The following is a 10,758-nucleotide window of genomic DNA, read 5'->3' as shown; positions in this document are numbered from 1 at the left end:
GGCCTGTATTCTATGGAGTTTAGAAGAATGAGAAGTGATTTCATTGAAGCATACAAAATGTTTACAGGGCTCGACAAGGTAGACGCAAGAAGGATGTTTCCCTTGGCTGGGGTGGTCTAGAATGAGGGGACGGTCTCAGAATAGGAGGTAGGCCATTTAGGACTGAGACGGGGAGGAATTTCTTCACTCAGAGGCTGGTGGATCTCTGGCATTCTCTGCCCCAGAAGGCTGTGGAGACTCAGTCATTTTCAAGACAGAGATCAATAAATTTCGAGATACTAAAGATATCAAGGGATATGGGGATAATGCAGAAAAATGGCATTAAGATAGAAGATCTAGCTGAAGGTGAAGCAGGCTCAAGGTGCCAAATGGCCTATTCCTATTCCTATTTCCTATATTCTTATGTTCCTATTGGTCTTGTCTGTTAGCTGGAGAGCCAGTAAGAACCTGTGTCACTTCCTTTCAGGAAGGCCTGCTGGATTACTGGACAACGGTAGGCCTTTCCCAGGATCAAGGATGCTGGGGGAAGAAATCCCTCCAACCTAGAACTGCGCACTAATTGGAGGCTGGCAGCTGTGCATTGTTTGGCAGCACCAATGGAAGATGTGGCTACTGTCAGCAATGCACTGTTGAAAGGCCCAACATTGCTGAGGGACCCAGGCCACAGGTAATGATGGTGTGGGGGTCGTAGGGTCAGGGTTATGGAGGATGGGGGTCAGCAGCAAGGATAGGGGGTTTGTTGTCAGTGGGACTCCCCCTTCTCCATGCCATGTCCCTCAATCAGGCATTGAAGTGCAGATTTTCTGTCGCGAGCCAATCCATTGTGGTAAAAATGGTAGACGTGCCCAAAAATTGTAAGTCCCGCCCCAAAACACAGCGCTCCCCATTTTCACAGGGGCATTTTGTGCATGCACAGTTTATAGAGGCAGCATGCCATTTAAATTATCAGCTGCTTCCAAAGACTGGGTTTTTGGTAGGCCAGGTGTGTGAAACCCAAAGAGTGCAGACTAGACCAGGTAAGAGCAGGTCTGAACTTTGTAGGTTCATTTGGATAGCCAGGGTACTCCTTTGGAGAGGTAAGGTACCCCTTTAGATCTGATTCCGGGATACATGTGGGGGAAGGTAAGGTGCCCTTTGGAGTAGGTCATGAGCCTTTTGGAATTGTTAAAATTAGACATAAATGTGTGTAAAAAGTGCATACACTCATTATGTCAAGCTCAGTGGAACTGTCAACAGGCCTGTCAAAATGAACTGTCATAACTGTTAGAAGCACCTGTTGAGGGGAGCTGTCAAGCTCTCAAAGCATTTAGAAGTCCTGACCTTTAAATCTTTGAAAAATATGTCTCAAGTGTTAAAAAAAACAATTGCTTGCTATTTCACTTTGTCTGTTGACATAATCCTGAGGGATTCCATTTTTGGATTACTGCTGAATGACTGATTATACAACCATCCACGATCACAGTAGGGTGCCTGGTATTTCAGTTTGATTGACAGCTACAAGTGATCATAGATTCTTTGATGTGGGGCTATGAATTCCAATGTTCGTTGTTATAAGGGGTTATGCACTTGAATGAAATGTTTGTTGTTATATTCCTTCAACTAAATAAAAACTTATAATAGTAGTAAATGAGCTTCTATGAATGAGTTTTTTTTTAATATAGTGAAGTCTACAATACACTAGAACTTTATTTTATACAGCTTTATTTTATCTCATCACTGCATGGGTCCTGAGGTCTGCCCATGGTGAATACTAGGTAAATTGGCATAGAAGGTGCAAGGGCAATGGATAGCAGATGACAGGCATGGGTTGGCACTAAGTTGGCATAGAGGCCATTCAGAGCCTTTGGGGTGGGTGGAAGGGCATAGCTTTGCATAGGGGCTATAAACGGCCATGGGATGGGGGCTAGATGGACGTAGGTTGCCATAGGGGCTATAAAGTGCCATGGGGGGTGGTTGGAAGGGAATAGTTTAGCTATGGGGCAATAAAGGGCCATAAGGTGGGTGGGGGGCATGAAATGGCATAGGCATGGGGAATATGTGAATGAATGAAGAGTATGAGAAGTGAGGCAGGCTTTCCACCCGGCCCAACTCCTCAGCCAGCATCCTCCTCAGTTCCTCCTGGGCTGCCCCCCCCCTCCCCCCCACCCAACCACCCCTAACCTTCCCCCCTCCCCCCAACCCTGGACCGAAAATCCAAAGTCTGCAAATTCTGTGCAGTCATTTTTAAAGGCCAGGGGTGTGGAGCCAGGAATTACCCTATTTCTGCACACCTGATCCGGGAGCGAAAATCTAGTCCTGGGTACCTTTGAACAAGAGAAGCTCCCTGGAAGTTTTTTGGTCTTTCAGCATAGTGAGTCCTCCCCACCACCCCCATTCCCACCGCTGTGTCAGTACCAGCAGCAACCAGATGAGCCCCTTAAGTGAGAGTTGACAGGGGGGGGCGGGAAGGCCACACACAAGCTTTCCCGTCCTGGACTTAATCTGGATGGAGGACGAAGATGACAGGCTCTTCACTCGCCACCAACCCTCCCCATCAGATTAAATGATCCCCCTGCCACCAAACTAACCTTGGGGAAGGGCATTAAATTCTGTCCGTTGTCAAATTTACATGACTGATTTTATTTTTCACTGACTTTATGGTTGTTCAGATTGTGTTAGTTTTGCACTGGGGATATTAGCTTAAAGTTACATGCAAAATCCACTCATTTGCTACATGAAGGAGAACTGAAGGAGGAAAGAGCTGTAAGAGTGTCTGTGATGAATTATAATTTCAGAAATCATTATTTACTTTAAAATTAGGAAGCAATAGGAGTAGACGTTCAATAAGACATGACCTTAAGAGATAATAAAGACTACAACTCCAACCAACCCTGAGAAACAGATGAACATTTTTGGCAATTTTGCAACATGGCTCCTCACTGGTGTCAATTGTTCTCTAGGCTGGAGTCATTGTAATTTCACTTCCAGCAATATGATTATTTTTACATAATGTACAGTAAATTTGCTGTACAATGACTTACATCTGAAAGAAATGTGGGTGACTACTCCAGCTTTGAAAAACGAGTCTGCAAAATCACACTGGTATTTATTTCGATGCAGCAAATCATCTTATTTAGACATCACTATCACCACGGCCTATCAGAGCAGTATAAAATACAGTAATGTGGTTCTGATTGCTTCTTGTGTAGAGAGCAAGTATCAGAGTCATGGCCAGATATCTGATTGACTTAATGAAGTAAAGACACAACGTTGGCTATGGGTAATCATGTATTCCAGGAATTTATCACAGCTTTAGTTTATCCTTCCATCTAAATGAATTGAAGTCTTTAGCTAAAACAAAAACTACCCCACCATTGCAATATCTCTTAGGTATATATCACTGGAGCATGATTCATCCTGAAGGCCACAAAAAGTCAGAGTAAAGGATTGGAAAGCAACCCAAGAAAGGCTGATTGATAGATCAACGAATATTGGTGTATCCAGCAGCTAACAATCTCTGAGAATAGGTGGTCATACATTATTGCATATTAGTTGAGACCTACATTTTTATCATCCCTTTTATCCATCCTTGAAAGGTAAACTGAACAATCTTTTCAAAATATGGAAGCCAGTATTTATCTCCTCGTTAATTTTGGTGAAGAAGTAGGCGTAAATATAAAGAGAGGTGAGGCTAGGGTAAGCAGATGATTCATCGGTATTCAGCTCTGATTCTACCATTCGTATCTCTTCAAGGGAGTTACAATGGTTAGGGAAGTTGTCAAAGCAAGCCTTATTTTTCACTTGAGGACTTTCTAAGGCCATCAATAATGAAACTGCCACATGTTGTATCTGCACAGTCAAACTGATAAATGAACATCTCAATGCAGGTCTGATCTGCAATACCAGAACAATGAAAGAAGTGGATAAATAGTACAGAGTTTACTGTCCAGGGTGTGTTGACTCCTTAAAGGTTATTGTCATATATTCCAAGACCTTAAATTAAAGTATTATAGAATAGTCATTTATCTCATTCCCTTATGCTAGTATATTTTAGGATGGTCATTTATCTTGTGCCTTTATCTTGGGGTATTATAGGATGGTCTTTTATCCTCCAGGCTCAATGTAAAGTTCAAGGACTAGACATATCAAGAGTTTAATAATCTTTATTTATCAAATCAATGATATAACGCAATTTCTCATAAGCAACATTGTGAGACTGGGACTGGTGTAACTCACATGAAGTGTTTTGAACATTTGGGTTGTTGCGACACAAAAAGTCCAAGTTTTGGATTAGTTAAAGGGACTCCAATTTCTTGTCAGGTGCTAAATTCTGCATTTTCTGCCTATAAGATTGTGTTGTTACATCAATTCTTGCAATTAGTGCAGAATTAGTCTTTAATGCATGAATTTTACATTAAGAAAAGCTTACTATTGATGTTCTACCTGGGACGTCTATACTCACAGAGTGTAAAACTTACTGGCAAGTGCAGGCAACAACTACTACTCAAGATAGTGGGTGTGGTGAAACAGAGCCAGCTCTTCGGGATGGCAATGCATGACACGGTGCACCAGCTGATGCACCAGGATGTGTAAGTACAGTGAGCTATTTGCAGTGCACTTCCTGTTGCCACCAAGGTAGCTTCAAGTATTAAAAAGCAAAATCCACACTAAATCAAGATACCAAATGCTTGGAAGGGTGGCAGACACCACACTCCCCCAGTCCCTTGCAAATTACCAGTTTTCCTCATTGTCAGGCTGTTCAGTAATTGAGGCATACACATACATACATGCTATTTCAGATGAGATATTTGGATAGTGACCAAGAACTGCTAAGCCCTGGCTGATTTTCACTTCACTAGACTGAGAAGCTGAAACCAGTGCTAGCAGTCTGACCTCTATCCCAAAGAAGATCAGTGCACTCAACATCACTGGATCAAAACTGTGGGCCTTTCTGGTCTGTATGGCTCAGTACCAAAATGGCAGCATATTTACCTAATTGAGTGACCATTTGTATGGCCTCCTCTTAATGACCAGTGACCAGCTTCCGTTTAACTATTGGTACTCACTTTGCAATACGAAGAAAGAAACAACCATTAGTCACAGGGATATTAGAGCATGAAATCAATGCACAACAATGTCACTTAGCTGTGAATCAGTTGTCAAACACAACAGAAGATCAGTTTTCCTTGACAAACCTAGTTTAACTTCTTTGCAGAGAAAAGAAACAGCCACTCTGGGGCTTGGTGGTTCAAATAAATGAAGACTTTTATTCGAGCTTACACAGGAGTCACCTGAGGGAAACTTCTCAAAGATACACAGTTTGCAGCACCCTTTTATAATTCTTAACTTCCTAAATTCAACACAAGATCTCATTACAGCCACTAATCATTGATTATTCTAATACATACATCACATGGTGAGTTTTTTTATAACATAATCAGTGATTGACCTAATCAGTGATCTAGACAACACATGAAAAGCAGATGTTTCTGGCTATCTTGTCTCTGGGCTTGGGCCTCCGTGCCCTATCTGAACTTGAGTTTCCCTTATCTCCTACACTTTGCAGTAAGGGATAACATGTTTACACAGGCTGTGAACAGCTACTATTGTTCATCTTCAGAACCCTCATTGGTCATGTTTCCCATTACGCCTCTTGAGTCTAATCTTGGGTTATTAATGTACATACTATATATGTATATTTTAATATCAATCCTAACTGGCCCTTCAGTTGATGATATGAGAACTACAGCATACACAGTGGAGACTGATGTCACTTTTGATTAAATAACAAAGCACAATTTGTTCTATTCATTTGTAATGATAGACAGTGCAGCTCAGTGCATCAATCTACCCTGTCAACTAGAGTAGGCTTCTTTAATAAGGCACTTTTCTATGTCAACAACAATAACATTTATATAGCATCTTTAACATATTTAGAGAAACATCCCCAAGGTGCTTCACAGTCGTATGTTAAACAAATGGACATTGAGCCAAACCAAGAGGTTCTGGTGGGATGAGATGCATGTTTTAAAGAGGATTGGAGGAGAAGCAAGTTCGAGAAGTAATAGGGAGGAATTCTCAGAGCATGTGGCCCAGGCAGTTGACACCATGATTGGCAATAATGGGGAGATGAGTGGTGGTATGCATAAGAAGCCAAAATCAAATGATAGGGAGTTTGTTGGGGGGAGTTTGACGGATGTGTGCCCGACATGATTCAGTGTGAAATCTCGTGAGATGACACTGGGTGAGTGTTCCGATATCTTCCTGCACTCGTGCAACGTTTCCAACTTTTGCGCATGCCCGCTGACAATTAAAAGGCCTACTAAGGTCATTAATGGCGCAATTGTCTTTAATTTTATGTTGTCCATCCAACCTTACAGTTGGTGGACGGGTGAATCGGCCAAGTGGCCTTTACATTTTCACGAAACCTCATCCACGGGCGGGATGAGGTTTCCCGTGATGAAATAAAATAAAAATAAAAATCGGTGGACAGCATTTTCATCAGATATATTTTCAGGTGCCTGATTAGAATGCTTAGACAGTTTCTTTCTGCTTTTCAAAACTTTGTTTCTGATTTTTCAGGCCTTTTGCTCTTTGCCTTCAGGGAGCTTTCTCTCAGTGCTCGCCCGTACCCGCGTTGATGTCAGTGCCCACCCTCCTCCCAACCCCCACCCTGGCAGCGCTGAGCTCCTCAGTGTGCACTTCACACTGGCTGGCCATTAATTGGACAGCCAGAGTGAAATCGCGGTTGGGGGCCAATTGTGGTCAGTGGTCCTTTCCCCGGCTGGTTCTGGGCCTACCGATCATGCCCACCCGCTGACCTAAAGATTCTGCCCTAGTATTGAGCAATGAGATAGGATTAATTGATAACCTCATATTGAAGGCACCCCTAAGTAGCAACAAACATAGTATGATTGAATTTTACATTCATTTTGAGGGGGAAATGAGTGCATCCAAGACTAGTATTTCAAGCTCAAATAAATTCAATTACGAGGGCATGAAAGTTGGAGCTAGTTAAAATGAACTGGTGAATGGGGTTAAGGGATAGGTCAATAGAGGTTCAAATGCAGACATTTAAAGGAACATTTCAGAATACAGAGAATAGATACACTCCAATGAGAAATAAAAATTCCAAGGGGAGGGCTCACCATCTGTGGTTAACTAAAACAGTTAAAGACAATATCAAAGTTAAAGAAAAAGCATATAACTACACAAAGGTGGGTGGCAGGTTAGAAGATTGGAAAGAATATAAAGAACAGCAAAGAATAACAAAAAGATTAATAAGGACTGAAACATTAGAGTATGAGAGAAAGCTAGCCAATAATATAGGGTGGAATTGTCTGTGCCCACTGGCGTCGGGCGTGTTTGGCGGTGTGAGTGGGAAATATGGAGAGAAGGCCAAAAATCAGTTTCATGACGTTGTGAAACCAGTTTGCGATTGTCTGCTCAGCCTGTCGATGACAGGCTGCGTTTCCCGCCATCGGACGTCAGGAACCTCATTGTAATACTTCAGCATATCATTACAAGACAAGCCTGCCGGACTCATCTCCTCCCACTGGATTGTCTACCCATGCTAGTGCAGAACACGTCTTGACAACTGTGACGTGCAGAAGTTGAGACTTAGCACCAGGGCCTTGCTCACATTGTGGACATCTGAGGAGCAGAAAATGCTGAAGCTAGACAGCAATGTGACCCTGGAGGAACATCCAAGGCATGCTGGGTGGATTCTCATGGACATGGCTCTGCTGTGAAGCAGCTCACGGAAGTTGGAAAGTCACTGTTGATGGTCAAGGGGATGGGAGAGGAAGGTCTAGGATTGACTGGGAGAGGAAGATGTGTTGGGGGTGAGGTTGGGATGGAGGAATGAAGATGTTGAGGGGGAGGGAGTATGGGGAGGAGGGGGTAATGGAGAAAAGATGGCAACTGGGGAGGTAGATGTAAAGGGTTCGGAAGGTGTAAGGGAAGGAGTTTGGAGGGGGGAAGGAGTCCAGGGGGAGGGCAGAGTGCGGAGAGGGGTGAAATATAAGCTGGTTTCGGGGGGGGGGGGGGGTCGATGGTGGGACAAGAAGAGCTGGATAGAGGGCCAGTGATAGGTGGAGATAACCAAAAGATGATGATGCCACTTTCAAAAACAGTTCCTCTGACATGTCCTCCTTCTTCCTTAACTGAGGTTTTCCTCCCACGGTGGTTGACAGGGCCCTCAACCGTGTCTGGCCCATCTCCCACGCATCCGCCCTCACACCTTCCTCTCCCTCCCAGAAACATGATAGGGTCCCCCTTGTCCTCACTTATCACCCCACCAGCCTCCGCATTCAAAGGATCATCCTCCGCCATTTCCGCCAACTCCAGCATGATGCCACCACCAAACACATCTTCCCTTCACACCCCCGGCGGCATTCCGTTGGGATCGTTCCCTCCGGGACACCCTAGTCCACTCCTCCATCACCCCCTACACCTCAACCCCCTCCCACAGCACCTTCCCATGCAACCGCAGAAGATGCAACACCTGCCCCTTTACTTCCCCTCTCCTCACCATCCAAGGGCCCAAACACTCATTTCAAATGAAGCAGCACATGAAAGTGAATTTCACTTGCACTTCCCTCAACTTAGTCTACTGCTTTCGTTGCTCCCAATGTGGTTTCCTCTACATTGGAGAGACCAAATGCAGACTGGGTGACCGCTTTGCAGAACACCTTCGGTCTATCCACAAGCATTACCAGACCTCCCTGTCGCTTGCCATTTCAACACACCACCCTGCTCTCATGTCCACATGTCTGTCCTTGGCCTGCTGCATTGTTCCAGTGAAGCTCAACGCAAACTGGAGGAACAGCACCTCATCTTCCGACTAGGCACTTTACAGCCTTCCAGACTGAAAATTGAATTCAACAATTTTAGATCATGAACTCTCTCCTCTATCCCCACCCCCTTTCCAATATTCCCCCTCCTTTTTGTTTTTTCCAATAATTTATATAGATTTTTCTTTCCCCACCTATTTCCATTATTTTTAAATGTATTTCCATCCATTGTTTTATCTCTACCTTTTAGCTTTTTTCGATTCCTTCACCCCACCCCACCCCCACTAGGGCTATCTATATCTTGCTCATCCTGCTTTCTACCCTTAATTTGCACATTCCTTTAGATAATATCACCACCTTCAACACCTCTTTGTCCTTTTGTCTGTGACATCTTTTGGTTATCTCCACCTATCACTGGCCCTCTATCCAGCTCTACCCTCCCCCCCACCGCCCCCCCACCCCCCCTTAAACCAGCTTATATTTCACCCCTTTTCTACTTTTCCTTAGTTCTGTTGAAGAGTCATGAGGACTTGAAACGTTAACTGTGTTCCTCTCCACAGATGCTGCCAGACCCGCTGAGTTTTTCTAGGTATTTTTGTTTTTGTTCTGGAGTATTGTGTACAGTACTGGTCTCCTTATTTAAGGAAAGATATAAATGCATTAGAAGCAATTCAGAAAAGGTTTACTAGACTAATACCAAGGATCGGCGGGTTGTCTTATAAGGAAAGGTTGGACAGGTTAGGCTTGTATCCTAGTTTAGAAGACTAAAAGGTAACTTGATTGAAATCTTTAAGATCCTGAGGTGTCTTGACAGGGTGGATGTGGAGAGGATGAGTCCAGCAGTGAGTCCGAGGATGAGCACACACAGGAGAATGCTGAGGGGCTATACGCTGACCCGGGCATACACTAGGGTGGCAAGGACACCCAGGGGGTTTTAATCCAAAGAACCTTCAGCTAGCCCATCACAGATGGACGTTCAACACATGCCAGGGCTGCAGGCTCCATACTTGATACCTGAGTGCTAAATCTGCCTGGATAGTAGCATTAACTAAAGCCCTTGTCAATAAAGCTCAATGTCAAACAGCTCACTCACAACATCATGAGTTCCCGTCCACTTGCAGAAGTAAGGAATCACCCTGAGGCATGTCAAAATTTATTGAGAGAACAAATGTGGCTTCAGAAACCAAAAAAAAGATGTTGGACATCACACCAAGCCTTCAATAAACTATTATGGGCCAACGTAAAAGCACCAGTGAGAAACCCGTGGTGTGCCAAATGTGCCTTAAATTTATGCTTATGGGTGCTACATCTAGGTGCTGTCCCCTTGCTGGCACTGTCATCTGAGACAGACTGCTCACTGTGGTGTTTTGTAGGTCTCGATGACTTTGATGGGAGTCCTCTGGCCCATGGAGCCTGTGCTGGCCCCGCCTGGGAGGGAGCGGCCAGTTCCTCAGCTGGCTTCTCCCGAGTCGCCGCAGCCTCATCGGGTGCCACAGTTACTGGGAGAGGGGTGGAGGAGCTGCTGCGCTCATCTGGAGTGCCCTGAGAGGAACCCGCAGAGATGACAGGCAGCAGCTGTGCTGATGTGAGATCGCTTTGGACCTCCCTGCTCACCGTAGATGGAGGGGCACGGAGCTGGGATACTTGGTGCCCAAACCATCTCCTAGATGGGCAATGACCAGCTGAGGCCAATGTTGCTGTGAGGGCTTGCAGGTCTGAGCGCAACCCCAGGAGGCCCTGATTGTTCTCCTGGAGCAGCCTCTCCATGAGAGTCGCCACTGTCTCCATAGAGGAAGCATGGCGCTCGGCTATTAGGCTCAATGCATCGGTGATGCTCTGCATGGACCCCTCAAGCACAGGCACCATGCCATGCACAGCCTCATGTATCTCTGCCAGATCCTCCCGCATACCTTACTGCACTTCCAGTGTTTGCTGCCTCACGGATGACGCCGAGGACACATCATCAGCCACCACCCGAGCGTGT

Source organism: Carcharodon carcharias, chromosome 3 (genome assembly GCF_017639515.1).
Source record: "Carcharodon carcharias isolate sCarCar2 chromosome 3, sCarCar2.pri, whole genome shotgun sequence".
NCBI lineage: Eukaryota > Metazoa > Chordata > Chondrichthyes > Lamniformes > Lamnidae > Carcharodon > Carcharodon carcharias.
This window is presented reverse-complemented; position numbering follows the sequence as displayed.